At 36.3% G+C, this 18239-nt stretch overlaps 1 pseudogene; it reads right to left on the bottom strand.

Annotated features, from left to right (window-relative positions):
- Positions 1 to 9551: 9551 nt before the first annotated feature.
- Positions 9552 to 10019, bottom strand: LOC114704124 (annotated as a pseudogene).
- Positions 10020 to 18239: the final 8220 nt, after the last annotated feature.

Here is an 18239-nt window from a genome sequence, read left to right as displayed (position 1 = left end):
TGAACAAGTTAGAAGCCCACTGTGGATTGATTGTCTTGCAAACTGCCTTGCAAGTTTCTAGACCTCTATAGTGCAACATTGAAAGAAATTTAGTGTTTGGTGTGGGGAAAGTCTGTTTTCAGCAAATGTGTGCAATGGAAAATATTTGGAGAACAGAATATTTGGAGATCAGAACCTTCCTTCACAGTGCTTTTGAAATGTGGCGATACAGTATAAACTTACAGCTTGTGTTTATTGGTTTGCAAGCAGGAGAAGGAGAGTGCTTATGACTTTCTGGGCCAGAGCTAACATTTTGGATTAGTATGACCTGATTAAAATGTAGATGTTTGGGCTGACTTTAAATTCAAAGAAAAATACACTCTTTCGGGAGGAAAAGCCTGTTTTAAAGCGAACAAGTAAGCAAGTAAACAAAAACCAGATGATCAGAGTGTTTCATGATATATTGAAAACAAACCTACTTCAATAGAAATGTGAGCACAGCCAGAAAAATAAACAAATCGCTGACAAGCCTAAAGGAGAGGACTAAGCCTCACAGGATAAGGACCTACTTTCATTACAATTCTTTGTCTTGCTTTTCTGTTTCCAGCCGATGCTGTCTGTGTGGTGTAATGGTTCTAGGCTTGTTTCATTACAGTACACATCTTGATAAATATTAGATGAGTTTTACAGCTTCCCACAGTGCAAGCTGATCCCTGGAGTCATACAACCTCCACCCATTCAGTACAGAGAAGTCTCTTATTGTTCCCACACATCACCTGGATTCCCAGGACTAAATGTAACAGTACAATCTTCTTTTCCCTCAGGATTTCAGAACACTTGTCAAGTGCTGCAAATAGTATTAATTTGCTTAGATTCAGATAAATGTTACAGACATTCTGATATTTAGCTTTATAAACTACTTCCTTAGTCTTGGTACATAAAAATGGAGATATAGCCGGGCGGTGGTGGCGCACGCCTTTAATCCCAGCACTCGGGAGGCAGAGGCAGGTGGATCTCTGTGAGTTTGAGGCCAGCCTGGTCTCCAAAGCGAGTTCCAGGAAAGGCGCAAAGCTACACAGAGAAACCCTGTCTCGAAAAAAAAAAAAAAGTAAAAAAAAAAAAAAAAAAATGGAGACATAGTTCATATGAAAATTGGAGATTTTACAGTGAAGTATATTAAATATACACTGAAATTAAATATAAAATTTTGAATATATAATCTTTAAAATCTTCAATTTTGTATTACCTGCATGCCCAAAATACGTGCAGTCACAAATGCATAAATTTCTAGCATGTGAGTAATGTATACTTTGTCCTACATATTTATCCCACTGAAAGAGAGGAGCCAGATGAAGACTAGTCTATGTTTGTCAAAATATAAAAAAAAATTTCAGTCATTTCTCAAACACCTGAAAACTATGCAAAGAAAAAAACAAGTCTTAAGAATTTGGTGAATTAGTATTTGTATCATGAACAACAGAGATAAAATTTTTGTGACTTGAATGGACTTACGAAACTCTTGGTAATAGAAAAAAGAAAAGATGAAATTAGCTTACACTTGAGTAGTTGATTACACACAGGCCAATGAGAATTGTATGACAATTTCCAAAACAAATAGAAAGTATCCAAGGGTACAAAGCTATTTCTAGTGAGCACATGTGAATGTACTTATTAGAAATAAAGGAAAAGCAAACAGTAATATATCATTTGTACCAATACATTAACTTCTTCCAGGGAAGGGTCCTTACTTAACAATTAGATGTCAGTAAGTGCACAATTCTGGCCACAGCACAGCCATGGCAGAATTTCATTGACCCACCAGATGTTTCCACATCTGTGGTACATCTGTTTAAACAGAACTACTGGAGGGTCTGCAAAGAATAAGATTCTAATATAATGTAAGTTCTTTTGTACAATGTTTTCTCTGTCATCAAAGAAATATAATATACAAATTTATTGAAAAATTTCTATTTCAGTCATTCTCAGAAGAGGAATTTATTTTGAAGATGTGACCATACTGTTCTATCTCTTAAATCAACATCAGCTTACTATTTTACAAAATTGATATCAAGTGGGTTCCTAATTATGTATACATTAATAATCAAGGGATACAAAAGAGGCTAGAATTCAGTATGTTAATTTCAACCCTCATTTTCTAGTAAGAAATAGTCTTAAATAATTGCCTATAATGTAACATCAAAGGGAGGGGTGAATATTACATTAAGATAGTCAGCAATAAGGGCTTACCCTGGAAACCTTTGTAAGGATTTCTAAAAACCCTTTTGCAAATAATTATATATCATTTCTAGTGAATTGGTATGAAAGATTTGAACATACGGATATCACTATTTACCAGTTATAAAATAATTTATTCTACAAATATAGCAAACTCAATATACTGATTCCAAATACCTCATGTTTCTTAACATATGAGGCAAATTTCTATATCCAGCCACTGTGATCAAGTACTATTGGCTACTTATGAAATTACAGTAAAAGGGAGATGCACACACTTAATAAGATAACATCTATTTTATGCTAATTGCCCCTCAAAGCATAAATTTTAATAGTATCCACCTTCCAACCAATTATTATATTCTTTCTAGATGTTTAATTATTATCCTCACTAGCATCTAATTTGTTTCAAAAAGGGAATGATATAAGTTTTATTATTACTTAGAGAGGTTAAACACATTTGGGATATTTTCCAAGATAATCTTACTGAAAAAAACATGTAACATTCAGTATCCCTTATTATTTTCTCTTTATGTGCAGGAATGCTTATGCACAGGTGCACATGCACAGGTTAGGTTGTGCATGTGGAGGTCACATAAAACTCCCACATGGTTTTCCTCAGATGTTATTTACCATTTTTTGTACAATCTTTCACTAGCCTGGTACTCACAAGATAGTTTAGGTTGACTGCTAGGGATCAACTAGTTTCTTGATTCCAGTGCTGGGATTACAATTTCATCTCCTCTCCAAGCCTGTCTTTTTTATTTTGGTCCTGAGAATCTAACACAGGTCTTCATGCTTGTAAATAAAATTAATAACTGAGCTAGGCCCAAGTCTTCTACCTCTACTTCCTTAATATGTTATAGATGAGAAGTATTATAACTGAAATAGTTTCAAACTAATTTGATACCATCACAATATGGCCACAAACTTTAGTTTGCATTAATATTCTCTGAGCCATAATTGATTGCTAACAGTGTCTATGTATAAGCAATCACAACCAACTATCAACATCTGTCAGTTTTCCACTTTTCCCAATGTGTAATTTATATAGTAGCAATTCTGTAAAGTTGGCAATGAATTACCCAAGGACTCCTTCTTCTAGAGTCATAGTTTTGTTTGCAATTTCAAATTGTCATTTTCACAATTGATAGGAAGTCACTTTACTTAACTCTAATTTTTCTTACTTAGATTGTTTCAGACTTCCTAGTTATTGTTTTAGTTCTTTAGTTTATGGACAGTTCAGGGAACACAGCATTGTGAAGACCCTCTCCTTTTATGAATCTAAATGACCATTTTGGTTTTATTCTGAAAACTTAAAAACAAAGAAGGACTATTTTTATTCCTTTCTCTGTATGCCACTAAGTTTAGCAGTTCACCAAGCTCTATTGTTATATACTTTCATCCCACTTCCTTTATCTATAACTTATTATAGTTAGTATGTCTTTGATTATGATGGATAAAGAAGGTTGAACACAAATATCAAGATATATTATGAATATAAAGGTTAGTGAGTATATAAAGATACTTGAATTACCCGAGAAAGATTGTGAGAATGTGTTTTGAGCCCAGAGAGTTGCATAAAGCATAAAAGGAATAACTAGTCCAGGTAATCTGTGCTTGGAATTGACAAAACATAAGAAAAGGGAAGTATTTTTTTTAACGAACAAGGTTCATTAGTATTATTATCTATAATGATCTAATTTCAATTACCATGTAATAAATGGCAGGTTTCTTAGGCATATTCAAAGAATTGAGAATTTCTAAACTAAACAAAAAGAAAAGATTCAACTTATTGTGTCTCTCTTCCTTTCCAATCTTTTCACTCCATCTTCTGCAGTGTTCCCTGAGACTTATCTACAGTAGTATTTTATAAACATATACTTTGGAACTGTTCTCTGCAACTCTGCATTTTGATTGGGTATAGTTTTCTGTAAGAGTTTCCATCTTTTGAAAAGAGAGGTCTCCTTGATGATAGGAAAGGACTGCACTTATCTGTGGGTAAAAGGACAAATATTTAGAGTGTTGTTAGGGATTATGCTGGTTTAATAAAGTAGTGGTTTTAAACTTTTCTCCAAGATCCATGACTTTACTGTTCCAGAGTTGTTGTGTCACTTTCCAATACCAGGCATGATTTCTCTTGTTGAGCAAAGTCTAAGTTCAATTATAGAGCTGTGAGTTATTGCCAAAGTAAGTGTTCATTAATACAACCTTCAAGTTATTGTACCATGCTGGTCTTTGCTCTCATTTATAGGCATCATAGTTGGTTAGAACTGTTAGTTGCCTCCTTCCTCTGGAAGATTGTTTGAGTCCTTATGATATGGTAAAATATATTTCTCAGTTTAGTTACAGCTCAGGGTATTTTGGGTTCTCCATTTGGAGTTCATGTTATCTTCATCACTGAGGACTTACCTTTCCCATCTGGGGGAAACCAATGATGTAGTTGGAAGTTTTCCTGTGTCCCACCTGGTCCACAGCTGCTCAGAACCCAATAAACACACAGAGACGTATGTTAATTATGAACTACATGGCCATTAGCTCAGGCTTATTACTGCTAGCTCTTATATTTAACCCGTAGTTCTTATTTTGTTTAGCCACATGGCTTGATACCTTTTCTCAGTTCTGCCTTGTCATCTTGCTTCCTCTGTATCTGGCTAGCAACTCCTGATTCAGCCCTTCCTCTTCTCAGAATTCTCCTCATCTGCTCACCCTGCCTATACTTCCTGCCTGGCTACTGGCCAATCAGTGTTTTATTTATCATCCAATCAGAGCAACACATAGTCACAGCATACAGAACAATATCCCACAGCACTTCCCCTTTTCTGACTAGTCTAAAAGGAAGGTTTTAACTTTAACATAGTAGTTATATATAATACAACAGTTATCAGGCAAGAATTACAGTTATAATATCTTATCTGTTTGTATTTCGCAAAATTAAAGAAAAAAATCTATCTATCCTATATTTGTGAGTCTAAAGTTTCATATCTAATTTATCTTTAATCATTACCAAGGAAAATTATAACTATCTAGTCTTCAACAACATCAAAGATATAATATTACCAGAATGATATAATATTACCTAAGTAAACATGAAGTACATTGTAAGGAACTTCCAAAATCTAGAATGACAGAGATACCTGGCTGCCTGGACAGTATTCCAAAGTTCCTCTGTAACATTGGGGCATCCATCTTCAGCCAGTAGGCTTAGAGTTTTTAGTCCATTCTCTGTGAGTCCTATAGAATATCTGGCAGTCTCCTCTGTGAAGCAGGAACCAAAAGGACCATCTTGTCTTGCAAAGTTCAGTGATCATCTTCCTATGGGTTTTGCATGTCCAGTTTATACAACATACTATCAAGCAGTCTAGGTAAGAGCAGTTTCTTGTCCAAATGGCTATATTTGCCAAGAAGATAAACTCCATATAGAGTGTCTTTGATGCCCATCTTGCTCTTTGAAGTAAATGGGCACTGCCAGGAGAAGACATGTCTCAAAGTCCAGAAAAGTTTTTAAAACATTTTAAATGCCATATTCTGTAGGTCTTTGAAGTGTTTGAAGATTATCTAGCTAATTGAATTATATCTATGTATACCTAGAAAACTTAACTAACATGACTATAAGTTTTACTAAAATAGATGACTAATTATTAATCTGTATGTCATAATTATACATTACAATTTCAATGAGCTACACAAACATAATACCTTAAACAAGAGTAGAAATATACATACAGTATAACAAAATTAACTCAAATTTGTATTATTAAACTAAAATCCATAGCACTGTAAAATATTTTAAGCAAGTTGTTGCTCTTTAAAAGTAAATTCAATAATCTACCCTTTTATCCTATCATATCTATAGTCTATATTTCTTTATCACAAGGACAGTAGTAATACTCTGTAATTTTAGGAAAGTCTTTTAGATAACTCTGACCAACCCAAAAGAGGACTTCTCAGCCCTTATGTTGGGTTTTTTGTTAGATGATCTATGGCTCTTAAAGGGAGCATTGTCAGCCCAGACTGGAAAATTTCATTTAAACTATTCAGATACTTATATATACTACTGTCAGACCATATAAGATAATTTCATTTAAACTATATATGTATGTTCATGGATGTCAGGGCAGTATGGCTGTGATGTTTATCACCCCATTGTTTACTAGAGATGATTCTGTTGATTTTGCTGACTAGATGGGTGTCCCATTCCTTCCTTGCCTCTCTATGTGTGTCCTTCCCAAATCTGTATGTTCTCAATAGAAGAGAGCCAGTCTTTGGTTAAGGTTATATGATAGCTGGTCTTCCTTGCTAAAGCCTACATACAAGCTTTCAATTTATTCCTGAAAACATAATCAAAGAACATTTGCATAATTACAACATTTTTTTGTTGTCTGATTGAGTTGCAAGGAAATTTGAAAAAAGTATTAGGCTTGAGTAAGGTTTCTAATGCTGTGAAAAGACATCATGACAATGCCAACTCTTATAAAGGAAAATATTTCATTGGAGCTGACTTACAGTTGAGAAGTTTACTTCATTATCATTATGGCCAGAAGCATAGTGGCATGCAGGCAGAAATGACACTGGATAGGTAGCTGAGAGTTCTTCATCTTAATCCACAGTCATCAGAAGGAGAGAACCACGCTGGGCATGCCTTGAGTATCTGAGACCTCAAAGCCCACTCCCAGTGACACACTTCCTCCAACAAGTCCACTCTTACTTCAAGAAGGCCCCATCTACTAACAGTGCCACTTCCTATGGTTCTATGTGGGTCATTTTTATTCAAACCACCACAGCATCTCAAAAGTTTTTAGAAAAAGAAGACAAAATCTTGTCAAACAAATTAGAAGTATAGTAGCCAGTAAGATGGCCCAGCAGTTAACAGCACTTGCTGTTGTTGTTGCATTCCTGGGTTTGATTCCTAAAACTTGTATCACTCACTTCCAAATGCCTATAACCCCAGTTTCTGGTCTCCAGGAACACAAGACATGAATGTGATACACAAACATAAGTGCAGGCACTCATGTATTCCCATAAAATAAAAATGAAAATATACAGAAATAAATTTTAAAAGCTAAATGAATTCTTAACACTATTGTAAGAAACTGAAGAAATTAAGGAGCTTTATCTGAAAAAAATAATAATTAAATATTTTCTGCCAGAAAGAAGATCTGTTTGATGATAAGTTGTACATTACAGAAGGATGCTTTGGCAAACTGTGGATGGAAATATTATTAATGAACAGAATGGCTAATAGTCTCATGAAGCTCACATTACAATGAGAAATTAAATGGTAAAGATTAAGGAAAATATCTGACAAACTATTCCAAAATTTCTATTTGTAGAAAGCATTTTGAAGTCTCTGAATCATTATGCAAGCTTTCTAAGAGCAATTCTCTGTTTTCATGTTTTGCCACTCTATTTCCACTGATTGGCTCTGAGCCTGGAGTCATTTTATATTCTATAATATCTAGTTACAACACAGGAAAGTAGGCAGTGATGCTTATTGATTTGTTTATAGTAAGCTATATTGGGAAGAAAGCAAAAAGGGTAAAATATGTACATCTAAAAAGCATTGCACAAAACCACCTATCTTCTTGTCTATAATTGGGCCAAAAGAATCAGTTTTAAAATTGCTATTTATTAATTATATAAAGTGGACCATTCATTTTTAAATGTTATGAAACAAAATACCTCTAAATATTTTGTCATATATCATTTTAAGCTTTTTAAATTAAAAAAATATATGGATTATGCACAAAGCATACACTGCAATGACTCTTATGGGCATGGTCATGCACATTCAGAATTGTGGTTTATTTTTTGATGTGCAAAATGAATCACTACAATAAAAGGCAGTATGCAAATATACAATATGCAAATATGAGATTTTTGCAAGTGAGATTATTACATATTGCAGAGAAATATATGGTGTATTTTAAAAAAAGAATGGATATGACACACTTGTTGGGAAATCATTCATGATTTTTTTTTGTCCATCCTATGAGCTGCTTATGAGCTACAGCCTCAAAGGACAGTTTCTTCCTCGGAAGAAGGGACAAATGTGTTTGCTGATGAGAGCAATACGTATCTCTTTTAGGGACAAAGATCCATCATCTTGGCAGCAGGTCTTTAAGTAGATTGGTGTTTTGTAAAGTCATGCTCCCTGGTGTGACATACAACATGAATGGCACACCTTTACCTGAGTTCCCAGGTGTGGCATAGACCATGGACAACATACACCTTTTTGGTTTCTTCACATTGTTCTTATTTCAGAGGCAAGGGGAACAATGAAAACGTAAAGCTCATACTGGCACTGTGCTGAGCAAAACACCTTTTGTTTCTGATTCAGGAGCCTTTGAGTCTTCTAGCATCTGTGGCTAAAAGTGCCAACATTAACTTGTTAACTTTCCAATGAGATAAAAATCTTTGGAACTCTCATAGTTCTTAGAAACATCTATTTTAATTAAAGAAGTATAAAAATAAGTATGTATAGTTATACTTTCCTCGTGGATTACTCAATTGCTTATTTCACATTTTTATAAATCGATACTGAAAGTATTAAAATTACTCTTTTTTATATCTATACAAATAATTTTAATTGAAATTGTTAAAAATTACTAGTAAGCTTTAGAGAACAGGTAATACTTTTAAATTGTTATGTAGGTTTTCTAATATGAGTAGTTTCTTTTTTTTTTTTTTACTCTTTCACAACTGAGACTTTATTGGTTGAGTACACAGACATTTCAATTCTTAAAACATGGACCCAAACTCTAAGAGTCATACATTGTGTTCACGTACCCAAAAGAGCCATGTATTGTTTCTCTTTGAAATTATTCCAGTGATGTTCCATCCTAAACTTGGCAAGTTTTCCCTAAGACCTCACATAACAATCAAATGCTCACAATCCTTAATTCCACTGACTCACAATTTTATGCCACATACAGTACATATTCAAAATTTCAATCTTTCACAGCACATTATCACAATTATTAAGAAAATGGACTGCCATGACCAGAGACAGTTCTGACAGGGCAAGGACCAAGGAGTGTCTTTTTAGGATACAGTTCTACTAGAAACACGAGACCAGAAATAACTGAAAATATTCCAGACACAAATGCACGACCAAGACTCCAAGTATGCTTTGTGTTGTAGGATATAAAACTAGCCCCCTCTACGGAAAGTTATGGTGAACCCCGAGACAGTCACAGCCTCTCCTGATTCAGTATCCTGCTATTTTCTGGTTGTACCAAAAAATAAACAACCAGCAAGTGATTTAACCTCTTAAAAAAATCATTTACACTTAAAAAATGGTCATCCCATTTTTAAAAGGTGGGACTTCCTCCCACCTTTTAAAAATGTTTCTAGAGCTACTAAAAAACTCGCATTTACAAAATAGTTGATAAAAATATTCCTCTGGATTCTACAAGAAGGGAGGCGGGGACACTGACAGACACGATGGATGGTTAGTCGGACTTGGCTTCTTTCCCTTCGATTCAGAGGCTGGACTCTGGTTCTCAGCTTCTCCATTTTCTGCAGGCACATCTGTGGTTTGCTGGTCAGCCACCTCCGCCTATTTGCCCTTTGCTCCCCTCTTCCCTTTTGTTTGCACTTTTTTGTCCGATGGTTTACCCTTTCCCGCGGCCTTCTTGGGCTTCGCGTCCACCTTGGCAGGGGCGGGCTTGGCCCACAGGCTCGCAGAGCGCCGCTTGGGCTCCGCCTTCGCCGCTCCGTCCGCGCTAACCTTCCTCTTGGGCATCATGGTGGCGCTGGGTGGGAGGCGCGTGCGAGGCTGAACCCGTCACGGAGCTACACCGCCTTGGCCACCGTACGAACTGCTCGAGTAGTTTCTTTTTAACATCATAAGAAGTGGTTCTGTCCATGGCTCATGCTGCTTGCTGCCTGGGGCAATGTTGGTATCTGTTGCCCATGTTGCCAACAGAGGCCATGTTAATATTCATGGCCTGTTCTGTACCCAATGCCCAGGATGATGTCCATGGTACATGCTGTGGCCAAGAGCCATGTTGATTTCAGTGATCTGTACTGTCACCTGAGACCATGCTGAGAACTGTGGTCCATGCTATCACCAGAGGCCATGTGGATGTCTGTGGTCCATGATGCCTAAGACTGCACAGGGCAAGAACGTTTCTTTTGCAGTGGTGTTGATGACTCACAGTTGACAATGTGAGACATACAAAGCTTCTGTAACAACCCCTACCCCCCACCAGTACCCCTTCCCTCCCCCCCAAAAAGAAACAGATGACAGGAAGCCATTAAAGAGAATACAGTGTGAATAGGGTGCATTATGTGAAACTTCCAAGTAATCAATAAAAATATTATGAAAAAAAGATATAGCTCTTACTTAAGACCTACCTACAAACCAACGTTTATTGTGAATTTATGCTAGAGTATATGTGTGTGAAAATAAACTAAAACAATTTTTCTCATGATAAGGCCCATGATGATATGACTCAGACAATCTATCTTTATTAAATATTTTACAATTAGAATCAAGAAAACAAGCCATATAGCAACCAGATACAATTTTCAAAGAACTTTAGAAAAAGAATGATAATGTGATTCTACAACAAAATGATTATCTGTTTATAATAAATATCAATAAACTTTTAGATATGGCTTATCTAATATATGGTTAAGTACCATTGTGTAAGGCAAAGGAATGATATATTAAAATATAATAAAGAAATGCAATTTATTTACTCGTCTTAGGAACAGAATGTAAAATGGGATTAAAATGTGCAATAAAATTGCATTCAAATATATTGAAAATGTATTGTTTAGTTGGAATATTTTGTTTTATAAGATGTTCCATGATATAAAATTTGAGATCTCCCTCAGGATGTTTCTTCATAAAGGATGACTCTTTTCATTTATCTTTTTTTTTAAATTTTTTAAAGTATTTATTTATTTATTTATTATGTATACAGTGTTCTGTCTGCATGTATGTCTACAGGCCAGAAGAGGGCACCAGATCTCATTACAGATGGTTTTGAGCCACCATGTGGGTGCTGGGAATTGAACTCAGGACCTCTGGAAGAGCAGCTGGTGCCCTTAACCGCTGAGCCACCTCTCCAGCCCCTCATTTATCTATTTTAATTTAAACTTTCATATTTGACCACCAAAGCTATACAGCATGATAAGGGAACATCTGGATCTTAGTAGGGAACAAATTATGGAAATAAATACTATCAGAGTGTGTAAGCAGGCCTTTACCTTCCAAAGATGTGTCTGTTATACATTAGAGCAGTAACAGAAAATATCATGGCAGAACTTTTTGTATGGTGTTATTTGAAATGAATTCTACATACAAGATGTGAAGTTCAGCTGTGTCAAGTCATACTTTCTACCCCATTCTAAATATAATATGTTCCTTGGCATTTTGTAAATTGAATAATATACAAGAAGTATACACTTTGATGGAAATCTTTAATAATATAAAACTTTTGTCATCTGTGGTATGCAAAAGTAACATAGGAAATCTATAACATTATTACTGACTTTTACTATGTCCCTGAACTGTTATTTAAAGTTAATTTTGTTAAAGCTTTAAATTTTGAAATTTAAAAACCTTCAATACTATGTGAGAAAACTGGAAAATTTGAAGAGATGAATTTTTTATTTGTAAAGTACATAATCATTCCACTACCAAGTAATGTGGATGTTGTAAGGTAACTATGACTCCTAACAATAATTACATACTTATTCAATGCTGTCCCTAAGATCTATGCTTATTACCAGCACAGACCTTTAAAATAATGGTTACTATTTGCTAACTACATTACTTAGGTCAATTACCTTCAAATCATAGAGTAAATAATATCGACATTTTAACAATGAAAACAAAGTCTGGAGTATTCAGTGGTCACAAAATAACCAGTGCAAGTGGGGATTGAAGATAGTTCTATTTCAAGGTGATGGGCATAGTTATTGTGCTGTACTGTGTATAAACTTACAGTGCAGGTCCTGTTTATTACAGTATAGTACAATTTGTCAGTCAAGAAAATAATTACGTACTTTATTTGTCATGTGGTAAGTCTCTTAATGATAGCTGTACCAAGCCAGTTCTGAGTTATGTATCCAGAAGGAAGACATAAAAACTCTCTCTTCCCATATGTATTTATCAGCCTGTGAATTTTTGTTTGTATGACTTGATAATGTGGATGAGCAGGGTCAAGAATTCAAAAACAAACTTTCTCTCAAAGGTAATAGGTTAAACAAGAGAACTTTGTTCAAAAGATGTTCCCAAGTCCTATGCATTGAGGTTGAGGGCCATGCAACGTGGAGTACTTCTCACTTTATCTGTAGTACTTACTTTGCTGTGTTTCCAAGTTGGTGGAAACACAGATTGAGAAATTGTTGCTTCTTAGTGGCCTCTTCAGAGTGTCAATGTTAATTCTCAAACTTCACTTTGGAGATTGGCAATGACAATTAAAAGCACAAAGACGCAAACCACAGAGTTTAGCATTCAAAACAACACACATATGAACAGACTATTCACAACTATTCAATACATAACTGTGTGTTGTACTCACATTGTGTAGACTCAATTTATTTTAGTATGCTTTTTGTTTTTTCTTTTGATTTTGTTTATGAGACAGAATTTCATGTGTTCCAGGCTTGCCTAGGTGACTGAAGATGACCTTGAACTCATTCCTCATCTTCCTGCCTGCTACAGGCCGTAGAAATATGAAGTCGGAATTCGGCTGGCTATGACAAAGCTATCCCTGGAAGAAGCCAAGGCCTTTCCAGAGGCTAACGCCAAGGCTTAAGGGGTCTTGGTGATACTGGCTTTTGAATACTAGCTGTTTCCTGCTACAAATTTCTCATGTGCTACTGTAGCTTTTGTATTCCTAGAACAGTGTGTTTGATGATTCATGGGGCACAATTTCCCCGATACAATTAAAGTATTTGGATATACATCTCCTAACTGTGCTTAAAGCAGACACAAAGCCAGACCCTTAATTTCAGGTCTTTCTGTAATTAACTGTAACATGAATCTTAAAAGTTCTTATTAATAAAATCAAACCAGAGCCATGTATTGGGGTGAATGCTAGAAGATCAGAGAAGCAGAACAAGCCACAGCTACCTCACCTTGCCAATTCCTCAGGTGATCCTGTTTCCTCAGACTGGATGCCTCTCAGTTGAACTGTGCTGCTCAAAGCCTGAAAGCTTAACCAGCAAAATGCTTCTAGTTTGTAGTATTCACACCTTATATACCTTTCTGCTTTTTGCCATCACTCCCTGGGATTAAAGGCTTGCTTTTGGGGATTAAAGGTTCATGTCACCATGCCTGGCTGTTTCCAATGTGGCCTTGAACTCACAGAGATTCAGAGGGATTTCAGCCTCTGGAATGCTAGGATTAAAGGTGTGAGTGCCACCATTTTCCAGCCTCTGTATCTAGTGGCTGTTCTGTTTTTTGACCCCAGATAAGTTTATTATGGTGCACAATATTTTGGGTAACACAATACCACCACAATTATCGTCATTAACAGTATCTGGCCAGGACCTTCTCCGGGGAAAAATATCTTATCTGAGATACTTCCCAGACTTTCTAAGAACAGACTATAGACAGGTAAGCATCCAGACTATCTGTTGGTGAAGGCCTGGCAGATGTGCTAATTAAGCTTAACCCTCCTCTCTTCAAGTGCTATTTCTAATTCTAGATCTCCCTTTCACAAGCCAGAACTAAAGGGCTTTCACTTACCAGGTACATCTAGCTGTGACTCAGGTTACCTACCAAACAGACTTGCCCTGACCAACCAGAAAGCAGGGAGCCAGAGAACTGAGTATTGTATGTGTATTTAAACTGGACTGGGGATAGAGGCAGACGGAAAAGAAGGAGTACTAGAAGAAGGACATGGAAGATGGGGAAGAACAAGATGAGGAAGAACTAGATGAGAAGAAAGGAAATGGGAAAGAACTAGATGGGGAAGAACAAGAGAGAGAGAGTTTAGAAGAAGAATAAAGAGAGGAACTAAGATGGGAGAGGAGCTAAGATGGGAAAGAACTCGATGGAAGAGAACCTAGATGGGGCAGAACTAGATGAAAGAATTAAGATAGCACATAGAGGGAAAAGCATAAGAATGTACAGAGAAACATGGCAAGAAAGGAGCAGAATAGAAACTATGTCGAGAGATAATTGACTCAGAAGAAAAAAGTGATTAGACTAAAGAGTTAATTTGATATCATTAAGATTAGATTCCTCAGCTGGTTGTTAGATTCTTCCATGGACCCTGGGAAAAGGCTATCGAGGGGCTGGACTCCAATAGTCTTTGTTACCTACCACCAACTCCCATGTAATAGGACTATAGTTTTGTGCTCCCATACCTGATTTATTCAATTCTGGAGATGGAACTCCCGGCTGCTTGCACATTAGGCAACCACTTTATCAGCTAGTTACATGCCTAGGACCATTGTTTTCATTCAACACTGAGAACTGAAACCTGAGTATAGCACATAAGCAAGGCACTCTACCATTCACACATACATACATATATATAATATACAATGTATATTCAATATATATAATATATTGTCTATATATTCAGTACTCAGCTGTCTCTTTATTTCTGAGTCTTGGTTCTTCAGGATGGCCTTGAATTTAGTTTGTAGTCCAGGCAGACTTTGAACTTGCAGTCCTTCAGCTTCCAGTTCCAAATAGCTTGGAATGTAGGTTTACTCTGCCATGTCTGAATATTTAATGCTTTTTAAAGTAGTAAATAAGTTTTAAACTATCAACAAAATTAAGAATTTTAAGAAGGCACAGAAAATATTTTAAAAATATTGAGTTGTACCTTTTAAAGTTAGGAAAAAAATAAACAATGGTAAAAATTCAATAAGAGTTATTTGAAACTATTAAGAAATCAAAATTAATAAATACCAGCATGGTAAATATTTTAAATAAAATAGATGAGACAAAACATTTAAATTATAGTTAATTAAAAGTTTCCAAAAACAACATCAAAGATGGCTCAGTACTTAAGAGCACTTTTTGCTCTTGCAGAATTCAGTTTCCAGCACTTCTGTCTGCGTACAGCTGTAGTATCACTAGCTGCAGAGGTTTCTTCAAAGAGTAGTACTAGTCACGAATCTGATTATAGGGGAAGGTAAATTCGGGCACTCTCTCCATTATTGCGAGGAGTCTTAGCTGGTGTCATTGTCCTTGTGGATTCCTGGGAATTTCACTAACACCAGGTTTCTCCCTAACCCCCTAATGGTTCCTTTCATCAACATATCTCTTTCATTGTTCTCCCTCCCTCCATTTGGCCATCTTGGCCATCTCAGTTCCTTCTGTTCCCATCCCCCATCTTTTCCTTTCTAATTCCCAGGCTCCAAACAGCCAGCTCATGCACTACGGACAGGTCCCACCCAGTCCCACTGCCTGGGGGCCTCCCAAACAGTCCAAGCTAATCAACTGTCTCACTTATCCAGAAGGCCTGAGCCAGTTGGGGGCTCTTCAGCTATTGGTTCATAGTCCATGTGTTTCCACTAGTTTGGCTATTGGTCCCTGTGCTTTTTCCAATCATGGTCTCAACAATTCTCACCCATACAATCCCTCCTCTTTCTCACCAACTGGACTCCCAGAACTCCACGTGAGGCCTGGCCATGGATCCCTGCATCCACTTTCATCAGTCATTGGATGAGAGTTCTCCCAGGACAGTTAGGGTGTTTGGCCATCCAATCACCAGAGTAGGTCAGTTCGGGCTTTCTCTCAACCATTGCCAGTAGTCTATTGTGGAGGTATCTTTGTGGATTTCTGGGGACCTCTCTAGCACTTTGCTTCTTCCTGTTCATATGCGGTCTTCATTTATCATGGTCTCACTTTCCTTGTTCTCCCTCTCTGTTCTTAATCCAGCTGGGATCTCCCGCTCCCCTAAGCTCTCTTTCCCTTGACCCTTGCCCTTCATTACGCCTGCCTCACATCCAGTTTGCTCATGTAGATCTCAGCCATTTCTCTGTCATTAGGTGGTGATCTTTCTTAGAGTCCTCTTTACTAGGTAGCCTCTCTGGAGTTGTGAGTAGACATCCTAATCATTAGGGAAATGCAAATCAAAACAACTCTGAGATACCACCTTACACCTGTCAGAATTGCTAAGATCAAAAACACTGAAGACAGCTTATGTTGGAGAGGGTGTAGAGCAAGGGGAACTCTCCTCCACTGCTGGTGGAAATGCAAGCTTGTACAGCCACTTTGGAAATCAATATGGCACTTTCATAGGAAATTGGGAATAAATCTCCCCCAAGACCCAGCTATGCCACTCTTGGGCATATTCCCAAGGAATGTTCAATCATACCACAAGGGCACTTGCTCAGCTATGTTCATAGCAGCATTATTTATAATAGCCAGAACCTGGAAACAACCTAGATGCCCTTCAACTGAAGAATGGATAAATAAAATGTAGTACATATACACAATGGAGTACTACTCAGCAGAGAAAAACAATGACATCATGAGGTTTGCAGGTAAATGGATGGTTCTAGAAAAAAATCATCCTGAGTGAGGTAACCCAGACTCAGAAAGAAAAACATGGTGTGTACTCACATTAGGTGGATACTAGATGTAAAACAAAGGATAACTAGACTGCTACTCCATATTTCCTTTAAAAATGTAATTAGAATCTTTACTATGCAGTTATTTTTCTGACCTAGAGGAAGTGCTTGGTAACCACATTTATACTACCTAGATTGTTGACATCTTTCATGTGAATATTTGTTTTTAAGTACTACCTAGATTCTAAACTTCATTTAATATTCTTTATTATTTTCACACATTCCCCATGCAGCCCACATAGAGCTATTATGTTTCTATTAATGATGCAAGGGACACTCTGTCAGAGGCATAATCAGAGTTTTTATTTGTTAAATGCCAAAGAGTGCAAAATCATTAGAACTAAATTGGTTCACTATTTTTTATTATAACTATCTGTTTTCAGCAACTTATTTAAAAATTAAACAGTTGAAATTTAAAAATAAATTAAATGTGTCACTTCATTAAAAATAACAAAAATGATGTGATGATTGTTAGGTTTAGAGCTAAATTCAGAACTCACTACATGTTACATTTATGGATAATAGAGTGAACATGGCAAAAACTGACAATATGGTTTTGTTAGGATCATGAAAATGTTTTGATATGTTGTAAATTATTTGTGATTATTCAACTCACCCAAGTAGGTTAATTCACAAATGAATGTCATATGCAAAAATAAAAACCTGTAGTTTTATACTATAAGAACATCTCCATTTTATATAAAAGTGCAGCCTCCTATAGAAAAAGTATAACTTGGAATTCAAATTATAATACAGAAATTATCTATGATTTTCTTCACAAGAGGAAGATGTAGTGATAAAAATCATATTTGCAAAATAAATATAAAATCTAGATATGTACAAACTTTAAAGTTCCCAATCTTTAACTTGAATGCAAAAGAACCAGAAAATTTACTTTTCAGCATTCCCACAGTTTGCCTTATGTATCTACCTTTTAGGCTGATCATGCTTCCTTTGAATACATCTGATTCCACCTAAACTGCACATGAAACACAGGAGACAAAGATCCTAGAAATGCTATCAACGTTGAGACATCAATAATGAGGAAATCACAGACTACTTGGTTACTACTTAGTTTTACCACTGCTTTGAGAGAATATCTGACAATAATTTCAGGAAGAAAGGATTGGTTTGGGCTCACAGTTTGAGGAGAACAAATCCATCATGGAGAAGGCAGGGAAGCAGGACATGAGGCAATTGTATACATTATGTGATGAAGCAGAGAGCAAAGAGCTCTGTCAACTTTCTCATTTTCATTTAGCCATTGGCCCCAGCACAAGGCATGGTGACACTCACTCAGTAAGACTTTTCTCCGGTGAATCTCCTCTGTTAAACTTCTCTGAAGATACTTTTGGAGACACCTAGAGATATGTCTCCTGAGATATTAACTCTAGTCATCTACCCTCAAACATAGTCAATCTTTACTGAATTAATTTGTAATTTCTTTAGGGCATTTGGCATGTATT

This window comes from Peromyscus leucopus, chromosome 2, assembly GCF_004664715.2.
Source record: "Peromyscus leucopus breed LL Stock chromosome 2, UCI_PerLeu_2.1, whole genome shotgun sequence".
Classification (NCBI taxonomy): Eukaryota; Metazoa; Chordata; class Mammalia; order Rodentia; family Cricetidae; genus Peromyscus; species Peromyscus leucopus.
The sequence above is the reverse complement of the archived record's forward strand: the minus strand, read 5'-3'. Positions and strand labels throughout refer to the sequence as shown.